The following is an 11926-nucleotide window of genomic DNA, read 5'->3' as shown; positions in this document are numbered from 1 at the left end:
CATTAGAAGAAATATTATTGGCTCTTTTAGAAAGGATTTATTCATATAAGTGCAATTTATCTGACTAAAGCATAAAACCCACTGGCCTTTATATTCATAAAAGGCATGTTATATTTACTTTTCTGTTGCTGGGAAGATTGACTCTGACCAAAATCCTCTGGTAGAGCAAAGGATTTATTTGGCTTATACTTACAGGTCAGGGTCCCTCATCTAGGGACGCCGTGGCAGGACTATTTCAGAAAACATAATGGAAGGAGAGGAGGGAGAGGGAACTGTAATCAGTATGTAAAAGAATTAAAAATAATTCATAAAAATAATTTCAAAAATTGAAAAAAATAACTATCATCTATTAAGAAAAAGAAGAAAAGGAAAGTGAACAAGTCAGAGTGAACCAGGAAGCAGCCAACAGCGTTCCCCCATGCTTCCTGTTCCCTCATGCTTTCTGTTTCATGTCCTGCCCGAGAGTGCCCATTGCCCTTCATTATTAACAATCCTTGTTATGATATCTATTGTACATAATGTTTAGCTAGATAGTTTTAGTTTGTATTATCCTGAGGTTGATGAATGTTGAACATCTTTTCAGAGGGTTTTTGGTGATTCTTATTTATATATCTTTCTAATATAATCTCAAAATTGATTTTTATGTCAATATACAAAATACTGGGTTTCATTATGGCATTTTTTGAAAGTCAACCAAAAATTCATTTATTAAATATAGACATCTGAAAGGACTTTAGTTAATGAAAACTAGGAGTTGGATTAGAAAACATCAGAAGGATGGAAGAAAGATACGGTAATTTCTGTTTGATGCATTCTGGTAATTTTTCATTTTCTCTGTATCTAGTTGTCTGATCATCTGGTGACGTGTAACTGATGGAAGACACTCCTGCTTGGACACCCAGCTGTGACCCACCATTAAACTGAACCCATACAACTAGCTCCATTAGTTAGCTGTGTAGCCCAACCAACATTTTTCACAAAAACTCATTTCAAAAGCTGCGCTGATTTAGGAAGACTTGAAGAAGAGCAATTTGTTCCTGTGGCAGTGGCTGTGTGGCCAAGTCCTTCAGCTGTAGCCGTCTGTGTTGGGAATGCCATGCTATTCATGTCAATCTGCTTGGTGATGCTTGCTCTCCCTTTGAGTAGCTTGGGTCCACAGGAGGTGGTGATAAGGCTTTAGGTGAAGTAGTATTACCAGGTTTTCTTCCTACAATTATTGGGAAGAACGAAGAGCTCCTGCTTCTCTTTTCCTCCTCTGAGATTACAGATTCCAGTGCCAAGCATACATGGTGACCCTCATTAGCATGGTCCATATATATCTTTATTTCCTCTTTTAAGGTAGTAACTTCAGTTTCATTTTTTAAAGTGTAAGATTTACCTGTTTTTTTCAGTCATGTGAATTAAATCTTCTGTTTTGTGTATTTTGGCTCTATCATAAAACCAAACCTTGAAATCAGCACCAGGAGAATTCTCCATCAAAATACATTTAGCATATCGTGTAAAATAAGTGATTTGGGGAGTTTTAGACCTTACAAGGTGAATAAATCTGGAAGCACACTGATATTTCCGCCAGTATTTTTCTGGTAAATTGTCAAAGCTGTACCTATTGATGTTGTCAGTAGGTAAGGGTGGTCTATCAGCCTGAGGAAAGCCTCTTCCATCATTTGGATAATAAACAGTGATCATAGTCCCATCACTAGCTATCTGAAGAACCTCTTACACAAATCCTTCAAATGCACACTCTTTTAGAAGCTTCACACACACCTCTTCTGAATCAAGGATGCTTACCACAGCCTTTTTGGTTTTTTGTCTGATTGGTTTTAATCTGTGAGCAATCAAAAGAGATGTAATGCTTCGTAAGGTCGGTTTCTGGTGACCCAATGTTGACTCCATACTCCTGTTCTTGCTTTGTTCAGAATGAGGAGGTAAGCCCAGTTCTTTGGCATGATCTCAGGTTTACTGTGATGTGCAGTCATGTACTTTGTTGTACTCAGCTGCTTGACAGGATGAACGTTAGCAGACGTATCAACATTCTTGCTGGCTCTTGTATCAGTCCAAGCATTTCTTAACACATCCCATGAATCTGGATAGCTCTGGAAATCTCTGTTTGGACTAGCAGTGCTGTGTTCATTAGTCTCTCTTAAATGAGCATTCATTTGCAGATTCCGAAACCACTGCTGTACCATTTCCATCTGAGGCATCTGGTCTGCAAATGGAAAAGGAGTTTCTCCTAGACAATGATGATTGGAACTCTCTTCATTTTCATCCAGGGATCTTCTGGGCTTTGAAAGCATTTCTACTGAATGACATCATTCAATTGAGTACTTTTTTGCTTGAGACTGATTAGAAGCACTGGATCTATCAGAGGAAGGTATTGAGAATGCGGCCTTTCTTCTGAATCTTCAATTATTCTTCCCCATCCCCTATTATTAGTTTCTTGGTCTGTGTTTCCCCATTGTGTACAAAAATTGCTTCCATCCCCTGAATTCACTTCCATCACTTAAATTCTTATTTTTTTGAAATACAGTAATTTTATTTGGAAGTGACTGACCAATCAAAAGTCTTCTGTCAAGTAAGCTACCACTCAAATTGGTACTGGAAGATGCTGTAATTGTTGTAGAAATTGTGGCATGCCCACTATCCATGGAGTCCTCTACAGTCCCTAAGTCTTTATTTATTTATTTTTTTTAAAGGATTTCATGACATAAAAGGATGGTCCAATACAGAAGACAGACTTAACCAATCTGCAGGATTCCTACAAAGTAACTGGTGGATAAGATTCTGGGCCTCTTGTGACAAAAAGGTTGGCATTTCATAATCTGCCAATACTACTTTATTCAATGTGTTCTTGACTGTATCAGTGCCAAAGGTGGTCTTCCAATAAATAATGTATAAAACATACAGCCCAATGACCAGATATCAGATTCAAGTTCATGTGCACTTGGAGTTGCAATTTCTGGTGAAATGTAATTAGGAGTTCCACAGAGTGTGTAATGCTTTTCATGTGGCATTTTCAATTGTGTTGCTGGTCCAAAGTCAGCAATTTTTATGTTCATATTACATATAAGTAATATGTTAGAGAGTGTGAGGTCCTGGTGTAATATGCCATGAGAATGAAGATACAACATTCCTGTGATGAACTGCCTCGCTTCACTTTCTGAGAACGGTTTCATTCGGTTCTTTAGATACCTGTTCATTTCTCCATTATGGGCCATTTCTAACACCAGGTATACATAGTTGTTATCTTCAAAGTAATTATAAAGTTCCAAAACAGAAGGGTGTTCAACTGGCAATGTATTTTCACCTCATTCTGGACTCTCTATACCATTCCAGCTTTGTACATTGGCTTTCTTCCAAACCATGGGGGTGAATGGACTCAGCTGTGTAGACTCCAGCAAATGATCCTTTACCGGGTAGATTTCCAACCTTAAAGTCCTCGATCCTCTCCCTGATGCACCAGCCATGTTCCTGGCCCTGGTGCTTGGACTAGGCAGTCTTGCAGTCCCTCCCAAGGCAGCGCTCTGAGCAGCCAAAGGGTCTTGGCGCCCATCGGGCTGCACTCTCTTTGCCACCGCCGCTGGCGACACTGCCAATGCCACCAAAAGGTACCCCAGTAACTCCTGAGGCCTGGGCAGCGCCTCCGTGCTCCCATTTTGAAAAATTCCTGCCGGTCTCTTCATTATGGCATTTTAATACATATTTTCCATTATACTTTGAAAGTGTAATGTCTCCAGGTCCCTCTGGCTGGCTTCCTTTTTTTTATTTAGTCCCCTTTTCTGCTTTTATGTCACACATATTCCATTATCTTCTCTTCCTAATGAATATATCTTCCTCCCTTCTCATAATCTCCTTTGTGGTTTTTACACAGACACATAAAATGTAGGGTTCTGTATATAAGAGAAAACGTGAAATATTTGTCTTTCTTAGTCTGGTTGATTTTGCTTAACATAACGATTTCCAGTTCCATTCATTTTCCCAAAAATGAAATTATTTCATTTCTCTTCATGGCTTACAGTTTCTTTATCTGTTCATCTCTGATGGTTACATTTCTTGACTATTGTCACTAGTGTAGCAGTAAACAAAATATACAAGTAACTTGACTCCAACCCTTCAAGTGTTCAACTCCAAAATGGTACAGAGAAGTTGTATGCCAATTCTGTTTTCCACCCTGATCTTTATAGTGGCTGCACATGCTCTCATTCCCACCAGCAGGATAAGGTTCCTTTTTCCTTCATGCAGCATTTGTTTTCTTGATGAAAGCTATCTGACTTCTTGGAGAAGTTTTACTTTGTTCCCCTGATGGCTAAGGATGTTGAAAACCTTCACAAGTATTTATTGGTCATATGTATTTTTTCTTTTGAGAACTGTCTATTCAGTTAAACCATTTATTGATTGGCTAATTTGTTTATATAATCTATGATCCCAGTTCAGGAGTTGTGTTATCAACACTGGGTATGTTTTCCTACCTTAGTGTACTCAACATAATTCCCCACAGGTGTGCTTACAAGCCTATCTCCCATCTTCCAGAGTCTGCCAAATTGACAATACCAACCATCACAGATACTGCTCACTTTCATGTAGGTTATTTAAAAGTATTGATTTGTAATTGTTATTTATATATTCTTGACATAATTCCAGAACATTTATATGATTTGTAGGTTTTTAATATAATTTGTGTTATCTTTTCATCTTCTGATGGTATCTTTGTTGTATAAAGTATTTCATCTTTTAAAAGATCTTCCTTCTTTCCTTTCTCTCTTTCTTTCCCTCCCGGCCTCCCTCCCTCTTCATAACTTTCTTCCTTCCTTTGTCTTTCTTCCATAGTGTCTTATTATATATAGCTCAGGCTGGCCTGGAGCTTGCTATGCTTCTGTTTCTGCCTCACAAGTGCTACAATTACATGTGTAAGCCACCATAACTAATATACCTACTACTTTTATTATTGCTATAACAAAATGTTGACAAACTAACTTGAAGGAGGGGTAAAGACATGGTGTTAAGATGGTGAAGAGACTGATCTCATTGCATTCTCAGTCATGGAGCAGAGAGGGATAAATGATAAACTTTCACTTGGTTTCTATTTTTTATTCAGCCTGAGACCACAGACCAAAGGGTGTGACATCCACATGCTGAGTTGCCCTTCTCTCTCCAGTTAATCTTCTCAGAAAATACTCTCACAGACATGCCTAAAGGTTTGTTTCCATGGTGATTCTAGATTCCATCAATTGACAATTGAGATAACTCATCACAAAATAGTTTACTAGGACATTTATTTTATCTTTAACTATTATGATTTCCACACATATCCATATCATTAGAGGTAGCTGTAATTTATATTTTTACATCATTGTATGAATAGTTGCAATTTTGTTTTTTCTCAGTAAATGGCATTTGTTATATTTCAATTTTTTATGCCATTAAGAACTTTTATCATATAATTTTTAAAGAACAATATCAGTATTATGATGAGTACTTTTTCCTTTACTTTTTAAATTGCCTATGTAATTTTATTGTATTCTTTTTCTTAAATGAGATTTACCAACATAAACCTTAGTAATGTGTATAATGTTTAGAAACATTTTGTGAGATAATTATTGGGTTCTTTAAATTTTTCTCTTATCCTTTGCACAGACTTTGGATCTGTTTTAAAGAACTTTTGCTTCCCTGATTGTCATCCTCCTTAACGTGAGTTCTACTTTCATATTAAATGCCTCTAATTTCCAAGTCTTTCCAACTACCCTAGGTTACAATCAGTGACCCAAATGCCTATAGCAAGCTTCTATTCTATTGTATATTTCCCAATTCAAAGGTACCAATTATACTCATAGTTATGTCCATTTTTAGCTTTTTCTCTGACTTGTGTCTACCAACATGGGGATTTAGAATTATAGACCTATGTTTGTTGTATGATGTCTTTAAATACAGCCTGGGGCCTGGTAGTAGTAAGACAGTCTATAAAAACAATTCAAATAAACAAGTGTAGGGATTTCTAATCTCCCGTTAATCCAAATTGTCAAAAGCAACTATTTGAAACTCCTTCTGACCAGGTGATTCAATACTATGGAGACCATCTACACACTAAACCAACCAGGCCTCTAGTCACTCCTTGACCCATGGAGCTGCATGCAGTTTACAATGCCAGTTATTGACTCCAACCATTAGACTGCAAGGGAAACCAGTAATAATTGCTTCAGGAATTTGATCCATGAATATTTCCTGTTAATTTCCCAGGAGTAAAGCCAGCTGCTTCCCGTCTTTCAACAAAAAAATTAAGAGAGCAGGTGGAAATTACCATATTTATAAATTATTGTTAGAAAATTATTTACTTGGATTTGGGATAGTAAAGAATAAGAAGCCAAATACAAAAGTATTCAAATCAGGGGATTTTAATTTGGATTTGAATAAATAGAAACCAAGGTAGAGAAAAGTATAAATGAAACATGTTCTCATTATGTTTTTTAATCTTAGTATCTTTTCAGGGTTTGGTAAACTCTACAATATCTAATTCCCTCATGATTCAGACAAAGGAACAAAGGATTGGCAGAGTAATTTTTGGTTCTTCTGGCATATCAGATCTTGTAAGAGATATCATTTAACTTTTTATTAATTCTGCTCTTTTAAACACCTTTCTATTGTGGTCTCTTGAGATCACCCTTCTTCTTCCCCTTTTTTTCCTATCTAGGTATCAGTAGTCATGAAATGGATATTTCAAATTAGCTAGGTCATGAAACCTAGTAATCTGATCACACATACCTATATATTGCACTGAAGGCATCTAGTTTATATGAGTTTCACATTTATATCAATATCTGGAAAAAAGCAGATTATTGCCCCCACCGTGTCCCACAAAAGATGAAAGTCTATGTCCAGATTGCCTTAGGGCTTGAATAGCAGCACTGACTCTACCTGGGTCCCCAATCTTCTGTTCTATCCACATTTTTTGGACTTGCCAGCTTCCATAATCATAAAAGTCAATTTAAAAAAATGAATCTCAGATTGGGGACTTAGTTCAGTGGTAAGCGCTTGCCTAGCAATCACAAAGCCCTGGGTTCGATCTTCAACTCAAAAAAAAAATCTGGAAAAAAATGAATCTCTTTCTTTTCTATCAGCTGTAACTTAATGACAAACTTCTGAGAAATGCGTCATTGAGGTAACTTGGTAGTGTGGTGAACATCATAGTCCCTTTATGCAAACAAAGATGGGCAATGATATTGCTAGGTGATGCAATGTTATGTGTTTTCTTGTCAGAATGGCACATGAATTTGTGTAAACATTTCGTTAGTAGGCATCTTCACTGATGGAGAGCTTATAATCCACACACTTGGAAGTGGGGATCAGTTAGGAAGATGCCTTTGTCTGATTTGGAGGTTGGAAGGTCCGACCCTGGCTTCTTATCCCCACCCTCTGCAAAGGCCCAGAGAGGAAACTATTACATTCATGTCTGAATTAAAAGCTTTGTTTCTTGTATCTGTCCTTACTTAATTATTCTTTTGTTCTTTCTAGTCTAGGCTTTCTTTATAAAATGATTTTTATTTCAATTTCTGTCTTAAATCATATAAATTCATGTCTAGCATGGTCTAGTTTCAATTTTTTTCATGTTCTGAATCATTTATGTAATATATAATGACTGTTTTCAGGTAGGAAGCTGCAGTTTTATCTGTCTCATTGACACCTCTTTGTGATGTGTTTTTGTTGTTTGTGTGGCACCTGTTTTACCTCTTTTTGTGTTCTTTGCTTCTGTTACTTTGCAATGCTCCACAATTCCCTTTAAACCCTAAATGCATTCTACCTCTTGGTACTTGAAAGCCCCTCCTATCTTTAGTAATTTCCAGACCCCTATGGGTATTCTGAATGGAACACACATAAAGGTTCAAAGCTAACATCACAAATGGGAGAAAACATGTGACACTTGTTTTTTTGTCTGGGTCTGGGTTACTTTGAGCAGGATTATTGTTTCTAGCTTCATCCATTTATCTGTGAATTTCATACTTTTATTTCTCTTAATAGTTGAGTAATATTCCATTGAGTATTTATACCACATTATTCATTTCCCAGTTGGTGGGTATCTAGGCTATTTTCATTTCTTGGCTCTAGTGAGCAGTAATGAATATGGATAAGCAAGTGTCTTTACATGGAGATCAAATACAGGCCTTGTACGTACTAGTCAAGTACTTTACCACTGAGTTAAATGCTCAGTTACTGGCTTCTTTTTTCTTTTATTTTTTTCATTGAGCCATAGTCTTCATATCAAGACTAGGCTAGCTTAGAACTCACTATACTGCTTCAGCTCCCAGGTGCTGGGATTACAAGCAGATAAAACTATGCCATGGATAAAAATTCTCTTAGCATATTTTTTCAATAGATTTGAGAAGTTAGAAATCTCTTTTGTGTGCATTGTTATAGCTGTGTAATCATTCACATTATTTACATTTTAAGTACATTAGTTAATCCAGATAGTAAGACTTCTACCATTACAGAAGATATTTCCTTTCATTGGACATGCTTTCATAACTGCTGTTATGCTATTATTTTCTTCTTTTCCAGAATTTGTATTTACTATAGATCCTTAAATTGCCTGTAATTGTCAAGCATTATTGTATTTGAAATGTATGTGAAATGATTAAGAATAATAATTAGGTACACTATTTCTACTTTGAGACATTTTGGCTTAATCTCTTAAGACATCTTGATATAGTATCATAAAGTCTGCCCCCAATTTCAGAGAAATTTAGAAAGTATTCCCACACACAATATATATTTGTTAAAATTACATTGATCACATCACCATATTTTTATTTTGAAAATATTTCAACCCACTGAAAGTGTGATATATTTCATTTTTTCATGTTGAGGGCAGTTTTTCTCTGTCTTCTCTCTTTATAGGTGTTGTTCATGGGAAATGTTTTATCTCTGGGGTTTAATGATTTATGATGAGGTCTGAAATTTTTGTTAAATTGGAAAATATTTGACTTAAGAGTATTTTTTAATACTTATTTCTATGTTTTTGCATTTTACGTTAAAACATTTACAAGAAAATAAATTTCTCTCTTTACTTAAATCTATAATCTCAGTGTACTCTAGAAATAATGTGTGTCTTTTTTTAACTTAAAAAACATTCAATTTTAAATTTTTCCTTTTATTTTGTGAGATTACAATTATATAATTTTCCCCTTCTATGTCCTCCCTCCAAACCCTTCCATATATGCTTTTTTGCTCTCTTTCAAATTCATTCATTAATCATTGTTACACACACACACACACACACACACACACACACGTACCTAAATACAAAAATGCAACCTGTTGATTGCATAACATTAATTGTATACATGTTTTCATTAATTAATTGTTGTTACATACATATATGTCTACACCTATATATTCCTAAATATAGAAATCAATTTGCTCATCCACCCCGGAACTCCCATCTGGACCAGAGATCAGAGAGACCCTCCAGTGGACAATACAACCTCAACGCCTTGCCCCCAAACCCATCTGCTGGAGACTCCAGCCAATTCCGGAGTCTTAGAGACCAGTGTCCAGTATTCCATCCTGTCCTGGATCTCCTATCTGGACCAGAGAGCCCCCAGCTCCCATCTGCCCCGGAAATCTGATCTGGACCAGAGCTTCCATCCTGTTGCAGAACTCCCATCTGGACAAGAGGAGGTCCCATCTGGACAAGATAAGGAGATCCAGGGACGTCCTGAGACTCAGAGTCTAGCCCCCCAGCTCCTATCCGGCCAACACTCTCATCTGGACCAGAGCTCGATCTGGCCCAGAGCTTCCATCTGGACTAGAGAGAGGCTCCCTAAATCTGTCAGCTCTGTCTGGACCAAGTACACTGATAAGAACAAGAACGAACCCACAAGGAGATGGGCAGACACCAAGGCAGAAGTACATACAAAAAAATAAAGACCAATACAGCATCACCAGAACCTAGCACTTTTCCAACAGCTAGACTTGAACATTACGGAATGGAAGAAGAAGAAGAAAACAACCTTATAAGTAACATCATGAAGAGGCTAGAGACTTATATAGAAGAAATAAAAAATAAAGTGGAGGAACAGACAAACAAAAACTGGGAAGAACATTATAAAAAAAATAGAGGAAAGGACAATTAAAGCAGAAGAAAACAATTGAGTCCCTGAAAGAAAATCAGGAAAAAACAAGGGAAATAGTCCAAGACCTGAAGAGGGAAATAGAAAAAATGAAGACACTAGCAGAAGGAATGCTGGAAATAGAAAATCTGAGTAAACAAACAGGAACTTCAGAGGCAAGTATAACCAACAGAATGCAAGAGATGGAAGAGAGGATCTCTGGTGTTGAAGATACGGTAGAAGAAATAGATTCATCAGTCAAAGAAAACACTAAAACCAACAAAGTCATGACCCAAAATGGCCGAGAAATTTGGGACACCATGAAAAGACCAAACCTACAAATAATAGGGATAGAGGAAGGAGAATACCAACTCAAAGGCACAGAAAATATATTTAACAAGATCATAGAAGAAAACTTTCCCACCTTAAAGAAGGAAATGCCTATGGAGATACAAGAAGCCTATAGAACACCAAACAGACTAGACCACCCAAAAAAGTCCCCTCGCCACATAATAATTAAACAACTAAATATACAGAATAAAGAAAGAATATTAAAGGTAGCAAGGGAAAAAGGCCAAGTGACTTATAAAGGCAAACCCACCAGAATAACACCCGATTTCTCAATGGAGACTTTGAAATCCAGAAGGACCTGGACAGATATAATGCAGACACTAAGAGACCATGGATGCCAGCCTAGACTAATATACCCAGCAAAACTCTCAATCATCATAGATGGAGTGAACAAGACCTTCCAAGACAAAACCAGATTTAATCAATACTTATCCACGAACCCAGCCCTACAGAAAGTACTAGAAGGGAAATTCCAACCTAAGGAAGGCAGATACACCTATGAAAACACAGGCAATAGATAACACCACAGCAGTAAACCCCAAAGAAGAGAAATACACACACCTACCACCAAAAATTAAAACTAACAACAGGAACGAACAATCACTGGTCATTAATATCCATTAATATCAATGGACTTAATTCACCTATAAACAGACACAGACTAACAGAATGGATACGAAAACAGGACCCATCTTTCTGCTGCATACAAGAAGCACACCTCAAATTCAAAGACAGACACCTCCTAAGAATAAAAGGCTGGGAAAAGACTTTCCAATCAAATGGTCTTAAGAAGCAAGCTGGTGTAGCCATACTAATATCCATCAAAATAGACTTCAAACTAAAATCAATCAAAAGAGATCATGAAGGACATTACATACTTATTGCAGGAAAGATCCACCAAGATGAAGTCTTAATTCTGAACACTTATGCCCCAAACACAAGGGCACCCATATATGTAAAAGAAACATTACTAAAGCTTAAATCACATATAAAACCCCACACATTACTAGTGGGAGACTTCAACAGCCCACTTTCACCTCTGGACAGATGGGCCAAATTGAAACTTAACAGAGACATAATGGTCTTAACTGATGTTAGGCTCAAATGGACTTAATCGATATCTACAGAACATTCCACCCAAACAAAAAAGAATATACCTTCTTCTCAGCACCCCATACTTGGCCACAAAGCAAATCTCAACAGATACAAAACAATTGGAATAACCTCCAGTGTTCTGTCGGACCACCATGGTTTAAAGTTAGATTTCAACAACAGAAAAAACTACAGAAATCCTACAATCTCATGGAAACTGAATAATGCTCAACTGAATCACCAATGGGTTAAGGAAGAAATAAAGAAAGAAATTAAAGACTTTGTAGAGATCAATGAAAATGAATACACCACATACCCAAACTTATGGTGTGGCGCCCTCCTTGACCAGCAAGGATGACGCAACACCGGAGCTCCTTTTTAAGCAG

At 36.9% G+C, this 11926-nt stretch overlaps 1 pseudogene; it reads right to left on the bottom strand.

Annotated features, from left to right (window-relative positions):
* Positions 1-737: 737 nt before the first annotated feature.
* LOC118573000 lies at positions 738-3680 on the bottom strand (annotated as a pseudogene).
* Positions 3681-11926: the final 8246 nt, after the last annotated feature.

Source organism: Onychomys torridus, chromosome 23, assembly GCF_903995425.1.
Source record: "Onychomys torridus chromosome 23, mOncTor1.1, whole genome shotgun sequence".
Lineage (NCBI taxonomy): Eukaryota > Metazoa > Chordata > Mammalia > Rodentia > Cricetidae > Onychomys > Onychomys torridus.
The sequence above is the reverse complement of the archived record's forward strand: the minus strand, read 5'-3'. Positions and strand labels throughout refer to the sequence as shown.